Raw genomic sequence first — 9,934 nt, 5'->3', positions numbered from 1 at the left:
CCTTTTACAGAAAAGCTTTTTTATGAAATATCGTTCTGTAGTCTGTAATTAGCGCTTCTGTCCTTCACTGGCGAGAATTTATTTGTTTATGCAAAAGTATCATTCGTTTTAGCCCGAATGTGTGTTATGCCGGGTTGCACTAAGATCTGACTGACGTCATATCCGCCACGGAAATGACATCGCGAGAAAAACTCCCTTTGACGCCGGCTGTGCCGGGAATCAAGCCACGAACTCTTTCGCCATAACGGGAGTTACGAAACGCGCTCCCGACTGCGCTATGAACAGACGCAGAAACAAGACGACAAACGCGCCTTATATCCATCCCTACAGAAGGGACTACCGTCTATGAGAGCCGAAGAGAAGTAGTGCATCATGACGCTACTGAGCGCCGACAGTTGGCGCCTCGATGCCAGCGCCTACGTGTACGGCGGACGCTCAGCGTAACCTGCGGAGAAGCCTGTAATGCAACGACCTCGGAGTAAGACCGACGCCGAATTGAGAATATCGCGCTCCTGCACGGTCAGATGCGCCTTTTGCTGCAGCGGACCGTGTATTCACCAAAATGATTCGCTGACAACCCCTTTGGTTTCGTTCGCACGGACGGTTTGCGAGCACCTGTGGTTTCAGTCGGATTCACGCAATGCTCCGGCGCGTGCAATCCAGTGTCTAACATTGATGCGTATAACGGTACCATACCGACGAAATATAAATAGCGATGTGCTAGTTCATATCGATGCACAATAAGCATTCAACTGCTCCTGTGAAGGCCCATTTCACTTTCATGCTTTACCGGTTCCTATGGAAGGGGGACCAATTACATTTGTTTACTTTTCATCTTGCTGCTTAGGTATGCCTCAAGAAACAGGAACTACTGGAAGGATCAAACCCTTGTTCACGAGGAATTCTCACTAATACTTGGCCAAGCGAAGCGTTTATTGACTAAGGTAAGAAGTTAAGTATGCGGAGCAGCGCTAGTTTGCTCGATTCGCTGAGCCAGAATAATTAACGCTAGCGCGCAAAAAATATCATGCTTAATTGAAGTCATTACAAAGTCCTACATCTGGCTTTAATTTTTCGAAATATGATGCATACATCCTTTAATCCTCTCTCGGATATTGAGTGGCCTAATCTGCTTTGATGCTGCAAACATAACAAGGGTGTTGAACGTGCAAAAAAAAGCGAATACGATCGTCAAGAATCAAACATTCCCCGCGTTTCGCCTAACGAGAAACAGCTCTCTGCTGGCGTAAAATACCTGAAAAATAATTGTCGGCCAAAAATTCTAAAATCACTTCAGGTCACGGGAGCGAACGATTCTTCAGGCTCTGTGAACACTGTTAGCAGCATGCCATACCGGGCTTATGTAGAAATGAGAAGCTACTATCCCCAAGGTGGTGGGTTATGTAGCCAGTAGTATGCACTCAAGTAGCTTACAACGTGTCGTCGTTTGGACGATGACTCAATTATGTATTGAAATAAATGTTCACACTCCCTCGCCCGATAGCCAGCAATTAGGTAACATGAAAAACTTTATGTACTTGTGTTTGTAAAAGATAACATATCTTGTTTTGTCCTTTCTTAATTTAGCCGCCATGCTTGTGTGATCAAGAAAGGTATCAGAAATTTGGACGCGTCTTTGGGTGAGTCTGTGCTTATTTTGTTTCATTGTACAGACGGTTGCAAAATGCTTATGCAGAAAATAAATTAGCTCCAATCCACGCTGTGAAGGTGGTTTTAAAGCGAAGCTTTAAACGACACCCACAATGATTGCGCATGCAACGTGTCTTGAATTCAGACACGTGGCTCTACAAAAAGTGAAACCAGTGATTCTGCCTGCCGTGACCTAAAAAAAATTCCCCCGCATTTCCCCGAGGGGGAGAATGTGAAAGTGCGAATGCACGGTTGTCGGCCCGCTTGCGGCGCTTGCGCTCGGCCCCCGCAGCCCACCGCCTCGCCGCCTTCTCTTCCATCTCTTCCATCGGGTTTGTAGTATCACGTGCACACCACGCAGTTATCAAGCCGCTATAACGCCGCTGAGTCGCCAACGCACGCCGCTGACGACGTAGTTTGAGTGCGTTAAAGATATGAGGCGCGTTCTGACACCGATATCAGCGTCGCGTCCGTAGCTTATTCGGTAGAGCGTCGGGCTGCGGCCCGCAAAGTCCTCGGATCGAAACCTGGCGCCGGATGCTGTTTCTTTCTTAAATATAGAGGAGCACTGCGGACGCCGCCGCCGGCGGTGGATGGTTTGGGGTCGCTTATAAAGAGCATTCGCTCTTAAAATCGCGTGGATAGCGTCCCGAACGCAGCAGCAGCGTCGGCCACGGCCGGGCTACAGCGGCGGACGCCGACGCTGTAGCCCAGCCACAACGTTACTAGATATGTTCAGTTGTAAAATTCTGGCCGTGAGTCGAAAGAAAGAAAACGGAAAGGAGCGTCTTTCATAGGGTGAGACAGTGGAACCTAGCCATCTTGATGTGCTAACTTGGGGCTCTACCACCGCGCGACACAAGCGCAGACACCGAAACAATTCGTCATGTGAGCTTAGTGATCTCCATTTATACTGATATAAACTAGTTAGTTTAGTAAGTTTTAGAATTGCGAGAAAGCTGAGGGCACTTTTATAATCGCTCTTTATCAGAACCAGTTGCTACTTTCGCCTTTTGTAATACCTCTTAAAGCACAGCCAAATAGGTATTCACGAATTTAGAAAATGTAGTCCAATTTGTGGCAAGCAGTGCGCAAAAGGTAGCGTTTCTCTAGCGGCCAGGTGTCTGTATGTGTTTTGCACATTTTGTTTTCCCGCCCTGAAAACCAGTCCTTAGCCTATCTTTGTCGTACGACAACTTAATTCCGTCGTGTCCGGGTTACCCAGGAGGTGCTGTCGAACAATTTATTCAAGCCGTGCGAAGGAAGCGCGCAATTGACACCGAAGCTGCGCTTAAACACGCCAAAACAACCGTCGCTAAAGCATACAACAAAGTCGGGTCGCTCCGATGCGCCCTCCAGCGTCAGCGCGCGGGGAACGCTGGGTAAACTCGCCGCGCCATATGCAGTGTGCTCCGTGAGTGGAAACCTCCCTTCCCTCCGCAACCGCGTTGTGAGTTTCTTGTCCTGCACGCCATCAAAGAACCGTTGGCTGGTAGAGGTAGAAAGGTTTGCTTTAAAAAAGGGAGGAGGAGGGGAGGGAAAGAGTTAGGAGCGGTGGGTGGTCATCCCATTCCGCTATGCCGCGCGCCGTCGCGGCCCCATTCACCCGAGAGGTCAGGGCTTCCTGGTCCTGGAGCTGGCCACTGAACAACGCCCCCTCCCATCGCTCTATAAAAGGGGGACTGACTGACTAACTGAAAAACATTTATTTATAGAAGTTTGTACAGGGAGGGTTGGAGCGGTCCTTAAGGGGCCGCCCCGTACAAAGACTAGGTGGGCTCCCCCTTACGGGAGCCCAATGGCGTCGGCCGCGGCCCGGGCCCGCCCGACCAGGGCCCGTTGGGCCGTCAGGTCAGAGCAGCCGAGCAGGGCTGCCTCCCAGTCCTCTAGGGAAGGGTTGGGTAGAGGGGGTAGGTTTGGGGTTTTTTGGCACGCCCACACCATGTGGAAAATGTCAGAGGAATCTTCCTCACAGTGCGGGCACTTCCCCGTGCAAGCGTGGTCGAAGTGTTTTAAGATTGCCGGGCACAAGAGAGTTTTCGTATAAAGGCGAAGGAGGATGCGCTCCTCCGCCTTCGTGAGACCCCTACAGGGCTTGTGATAGACGGAATGGCCGGATTGATAAAACTGTGTGACCTCCTTAAAGGTGCAAGCGGGAATAGGTTCTAGGTCCGGATCGGTGGGAGATGAGGATGATGCCCGGAGAGTGAGCGCGCGGGCAGCGGCGTCAGCCACCTCGTTACCCTCAAGGCCCATGTGAGCCGGAGCCCATATGATCGTTCGATTCGCGGGGGCACCCAGGTAGTTACTGTTTTGCAGAATTTTGTAAGCAAAGTACGGAATGCACCCCTGTTTGATATTGCGGCAGGCACCCCTTGAGTCGGTGATAATGACCCGCGAGTCCTGATCTGGGGCGGCTAGCGCGATGGCAATCTCCTCCGCGTGTGTAATATTGTGTGCGCGGAACGAGAGTCCATTCACTGCCGTGTTTTGGTGGACGACCACGGCCGTGTACCAACCCCCGTAGTGCGGGCCGGAGGCGTCTACGTAAAAGACTCCTTTTTTTCGACCATTGTGGCGAGCCAATGCTTCTGCCCGCGCGACGCGTCGGCCACTGTGGTCATCTCGCGTCATGTTGGCTGGAAGAGGACGCACATGCAAGGCGTATCGCCAGACTTCGGGAATTTGCACGCGCTTTTCCGTATGTATTGGGTGATGGATGTGTAGTCGGGCAAGAAGGCGGCAACCCGACGGCGTTTTAGAGAGTCTTGTGTATTGATTTGTCAAGTGCGCCTCACGCAGCTCCTTAAATGTGTTCACCATTCCCAGGCCTAGAAGGCGCTGGTTGGAGGTGTGGAGTGGAAGGTCGAGAGCGCGCTTGTAGATTTTACGGAGAATGACCTCGAGTACATTCTCGTCAAACCTGCGTAAGTGGAGGTATGGAGCCGAGTACAGGACTCGGCTGGTTACGAATGCATGCGCCAGCCGCAAGGCATCTTTGCATCGTAACCCCCCGTGCTTATTGGAAACCCGGCGAATCATCCGGCCCACCTGGTCCCCCACTTTACGCAATTTGGCCAATGTTGTGTCTGCTCTGCGATCGTTATGAGTGAAGAGCCCCAGCACTCTGATCTCATCGCGTTCGGGTATGAGTCCGCTGTGAATTGACAGGTTGATTTTGGTGGTGCACTTTGGTGAGGGGCGTATGTGCACGAATTCCGATTTGGACGGGGAGCACTGAAGGCCACAACGACGGGCGTAGTCGTCCACGACCTCCGCCGCTTGCTGCAGGTTGGCCTCCATGTCTCCTGATGAACCGTATGACGCCCAGATGGTGATGTCGTCGGCATACAGCGCATGCCGGATGCCTTCGACTTTCGCCAGCTGAGCAGGGAGCCTTATCATTGGCAGATTGAATAGGAGGGGCGAGAGGACTGCTCCCTGCGGGGTCCCTCGCGTGCCTAATTGGTACGGGCCGTATTCCATATCCTGAATTCGAATTTATGATTGTCGGGCAGTGAGGAATTGCTTAATGTAGTTAAAGGCATTTTGGCCACAGTCCACTTGTGAGAGATGTGTTAGAATAATTTCGTGAGTCACGTTATCAAAGGCCCCCTTCAAGTCCAAAGCGAGCACAACTTTGTCACTGAAAGGGTACTCCACGGGATTGAGGATCTCACGATCGAGCTGGAGTAAGACATCCTGCGTGGACCGGTGTGGTTGGAACCCGAACATGGTGTCTGCAAATAAATTTTTGTTCTCCAAAAACTCGGACAGCCTGTCGCGCACCATCGCCTCCATTAATTTTCCCACACAAGAAGTAAGAGAGATGAGGCGGAGGTTGTCCGTGTTAATGGCTTTGCCCGCTTTGGGTATGAAGGTGACCAGGGCGGTCTTCCAATCAATCGGGAGGGGTGTTTCCCCTAGCCAAATAGAGTTGAAGTAAGCAAGGAGCATAGTGTATGCAGAGTCGGGAAGATTGGCAAGTAGTTTCACTGTGATGTGATCCCGTCCTGGTGCCGTTCCTCGCCTCATTTTTGCTAGGGCCGCCTTTAGGTCGTACAGCTGGAACGGTTGATCCAGCTCCGCGTTCTCGCTACCTGCATACGAGTACGCGGAGCCTCGGGGGTCCTGTTGTGTGCTTAGGTATTGGTCTCGCAGTTTGCATGCCAATTTTGTCGTGTCCCCATCGAAGCTGTTAATCGCTCGTTGGAGATGCTTTTGTGTCTCTGTTCGAGTTTGGCTCGGATCGATCAAGGCGCGGAAGAGGCGCCAGGTACTCCTACTGGACATTTGTCGCGCGGCCGTGTTACATCGGTCCAGCTAGTTAGAGTCGGCGAGCTGGGCCGCGTACTCCGCCGCCCGCTGGGTGAGCTCGGCGATGCGAATTTTCAGTTTTCGGTTGTGTTTTTGTCGGCGCCACCGGTGGACGAGGCTGTGCCGAGCAGCCCAAATGTGGAGGAGGTAGTTACCACCTCCGGAGTCGCATCCGAGAGTTTAATGTGGGTTTCTGTGGAGCGAAGGGGCGAAACCAATTGCTGGGACCAAGCGTGGTACCCTTGCTCCTTAATGGGGGTGGAGTTAGTGTATGATTGTCTAAATTTAGTCCAATCGATTAATTTTGCCTCTGCGAAAGCTCTTGCCAAGGGACGGGTGCGAATGGTGGTGTTGAGTATGCAGTCATCGCTGCCGAGGGTCTCCACGGTCTTGACCCAATCTGCATATTGGATGTTTTTTGTGAGCGTTAGGTCCGGACATGTGTCCCGGGTCACGGAATTACCCACGCGAGTTGGGTACGCAGGGTCGGTGTGAAGAGTTAGGCCCAGCGTGGACATAAGTTCCGCCAACTTACGTCCACGCCGCTCTTCACGCACATATCCCCAAAGTGCGCTGGGGGCGTTAAAATCGCCCACAATCACCAGGGGGTCCTTGCCCGCAGCCTTTAAAGGAGCCATGAAGAGAAAATACAACTTCGTTTAATTTGGAAGAACTAGGATTCAGTATCTCACTCAGCTCCATTACAGCCACAAAAGATGTTTTTTTAACGAAAAAAAAGCAAGAAGTATTTAAAAACTTTCAAAATTTGCGCCACAGTGACGTGTTATGAGCAAGAATGACGTCACACGGGCCAACAATAAAACATAATTTTCAGTGCGTTAACTGCACGTTAGCATTCAAGTGATGCGGTCAAATGAAACTAGAGGCCCCATTACAGACGTCCATTCATGTCTCGTCGCGACAGGTCAGTTAGGCGGCCGCCAATCGCACAAACAAGGTTCCGTGACGTCATAGAAAAGTTGCGGGAAATTGTCTAGGGGGTCGCGACTGCTTCACACGTTTTCTTTATTATATCCGTTATTTGTTCGAAGATTGCGATGATATTGGTATCATTGTTATCGGGACTAAGCAGTCTTTCTAATAAACCCAACTTGTATTTTGTCTTCATGGCTCCTTTAAGGCACGGCTAAAAAGGTCTGCGAATGTAATGTTGGCTAGTCTCCGCGAGCAGTAGATGTTTAGCACGTGTAGTGGCGGGTCCTGTTTGCGCAGCGGAAGGAGTGTTACCATCACGTACGAGAATTTTGGCTTAAGGTCAAGGTCAACTAAGTTGGCCGTGTAATTTTTATGCATGCAGATGCAGGATAAAGGTCTTGCTGAAACGTAGTATAGTTTGTGAGCGTGGCACCACTGCCTGGCTCTTGATGGGCTACCACAGCAGGAAGGTTTTCAAACGTCGTGAGGAAAAGTCAAAAGTCGGCCCGCTTTGTGCGGGACTTAAAGCCCCGACAGTTCCACTGGGTGATTTGAATGGGGGTGGCCGAATTGGATCGCGCGTATTTCCGAATTTTAGGGCTGCCCGCCATGGTCGGTGAGGTTAACGAGTGATTGTGGTAGCGGCGCTCCCGAGCCATCACTAGCGGGGTGAAGATTGTCCTCCATTCCCACTAGGGAGCAGCTGTCATCATCATCAAGATCAATCTGTCGTCGAGAAGTTTTGGGGTACCGGCCGGACACGTCCTTAATTAGGCCGGCTCGTTTGTTGGAACGCGCGACCTGTTGTGCTATGAGCGTGGGGATGGCCTCTGTCATTTTCCCGATCGCGGCTTCTACGAGAGTTGAGATTTGATTTTGGAGACCATTTATCACACTGTCCATACGGGCTTCAAGGGCGCTCATACGAGCCTCAAGAGCGGCTAGCGCGTCCTTCGCCGCTGCGCCAGTCTCACTCTCCATTGCCTCTACTGCGGGGGGGAGGAGGAGGGCAGACTGATTGGGTCTGTTTTGCCTCGGCTGCTGCTAATCTTTTTTGCAACGTTTCAATTTGTGCCTGCAGGTTGCTCAAAATACTTTGCTCGGTTCTGCACACCGAAGAGGGGAGATAAGGGGGGGACGAGAAGGCAGCCCTGCCCGTACCGCTCACCTGCTTTCCGTTTTTGACGGCGTTGGCCCAGGCCTGGCCCCCACCACTGCAGAACTGCACCGTCGGCTGCTTGCCGACTGCTCCCGTAGAGGGAGCTTGCTTGTTCGTCTTGACATTGTCCCGGCGCGGTGGCTCACTGGGTTCATCGCGCGTCTGAGGCTGGCGACGTTTCTTGGCCGCCATTCTGGATTTTCTGCCGTTTGGGGCGGCCGCATTGGAGATACGGTACTTGGCCGTACACGCTCGTGAGTTGGTGGCGTGCGCTCCGCCACACACAGAGCACACTGGTACACAGTCATGAGGGGCCCGCACTCCCTCTTCCACAAGCTGCACCTGCTGTCCACACAGGCCACACGTATCCGGTCTTGGGTTGGGACAAGCGTCCATCCGATGGCCGACGACACCGCACTTGCCGCAGGCCGGAATCGTTCGGTAGTAGGGTTGGACGGGGATCAACATTGAGTCGTAGTGAACAAAGCGCGGCTTCTTCTGGCCTGCGAAGGTCACGCGCGACTGGTTCGATGTTCCAAATTTACGCACCTCGAGGATTGTGCCTGATCTCCAACGCACGCTCTCGCAAAGCGTCTCCGTCGTATCTGTGTTGCGGACCACGATGACTCCGTGGCAAACATTGCCTCCATCTTGTCGTAGGTACCCGCGTAGCAGGACCTGCCTGCGCTCGATGTTCACCGCGAAGTCCCCGATAACCTTGTCCGCCGTGTCGGGGTCCGGGGTATGAATGACGATCAGATTTTGCTCTCTCGAGGGAAGAACTGTCAAAGACTCAGCTCGCTCGGGCCCGAGGTACGCCTTGAACGCGGTTCCGTACCAGTTCTCGGAGAAAGCTTCATGCAGCGAGATGCACTCACGTGGCTTGACGACTATTACATAGTTGTCCGGATTCGGTTTTGGGAAGGGCCGAGGCTTCCATTTGGTGATGAGCTTGCCTTTGCGTCCTGCGGCACGGGAGGCGGGAGGCTGCGTTTTGTCTGCCGGGGTGCCGGACGCTGGGGTGGCGTCCGACGCTGCCTTTTTGGCGTTGGCTTGCGAGCGGCGTGCTACCGCGTCGTTGAGAGCTTGGCTCCGAAATCTCGGTGTAAAAGCAGAATTTGGCGTCTCGGAAATCGGAACCGTGTCCCACGCCATGGCATGCGGGTCGTATCCACGCTGGTTAATCGTAGAGGTTGCCATGTTGCCTCGGGAGGCCTGTGCCACGCAACCGGCGTCAGCGTCGCCGTTTGGCTTAACGGCGTCGCCAACGTGGTCGGGTGATAGTCGGCCGTAAAGTTGTTAAAAATCGGCCCACCTGGATGATGCTGGTATCCAGGTGTTCCCTGTGAGCTGACGAAACGATCGATGTCGGTCTTGACGGCGTACAGTGAAGCCGTGGGTCTGGCACCGCTCTATTAAAGGGGGAAAGTGGGATCGTGGCCTCCGCGATTTGCTGCCGGCGGCGCGCCGTTCGGTAAGCGATAGCGGAGGCCACGGTGTGATGGCCAGTTCAGATGTTCAGTGGGTACATCCAGACAAGGTGCGCGGTTGTGTTGGGAGTGTCGTAGCGGCAGCAGTTGAGCGCATATAAGGTGGGGGAGATGCGGTGGAGGGCCGCGTGGTTGTCGTAGGCGTGACTTTGAAATCTTCGCCAGATGCGGGCGTCGGGAAGAGAGAGGGGAGGGCGGGCAGGAGGATAGGTGCTTCGGGAGGCCCTGAAGTGGAACGGGATGTTAGTGTCGGTTGGGGAAAGGGGGGTCACAGCAGCTGGACCGCGGTCGAGGTTGGGGCGGCCGGCCTCGTCTAGGAGCGGCCGTGTAAGCAGACGGCGGTCCCTGGCACGAGCCACTTCATTCCCATGGAGGGAGGTGT

The 9,934-nt window shown here is 53.2% G+C and overlaps 1 long non-coding RNA gene and 1 pseudogene across 1 annotated transcript in view; one reads left to right on the top strand and one right to left on the bottom strand.

The window, feature by feature from the left end:
- The first annotated feature begins 622 nt into the window (after window positions 1-622).
- LOC144166891 (uncharacterized) overlaps window positions 623-9,934 on the top strand; it is a 36,774-nt gene continuing 27,462 nt past the window's right edge. Inside the window, exons 1-2 of the long non-coding RNA XR_013321787.1 lie at window positions 623-944; window positions 1,588-1,640. This is a non-coding gene — a long non-coding RNA (uncharacterized LOC144166891). The remainder of the gene's footprint in view (window positions 945-1,587; window positions 1,641-9,934) is intronic.
- Window positions 7,498-9,262, bottom strand: LOC144166890 (uncharacterized; annotated as a pseudogene).

This window comes from Haemaphysalis longicornis, unplaced genomic scaffold (genome assembly GCF_048455015.1).
Source record: "Haemaphysalis longicornis isolate Haplotype H1 unplaced genomic scaffold, Haemaphysalis longicornis Haplotype H1 scaffold_197, whole genome shotgun sequence".
NCBI classification, from domain to species: Eukaryota; Metazoa; Arthropoda; class Arachnida; order Ixodida; family Ixodidae; genus Haemaphysalis; species Haemaphysalis longicornis.
The sequence above is the reverse complement of the archived record's forward strand: the minus strand, read 5'-3'. Positions and strand labels throughout refer to the sequence as shown.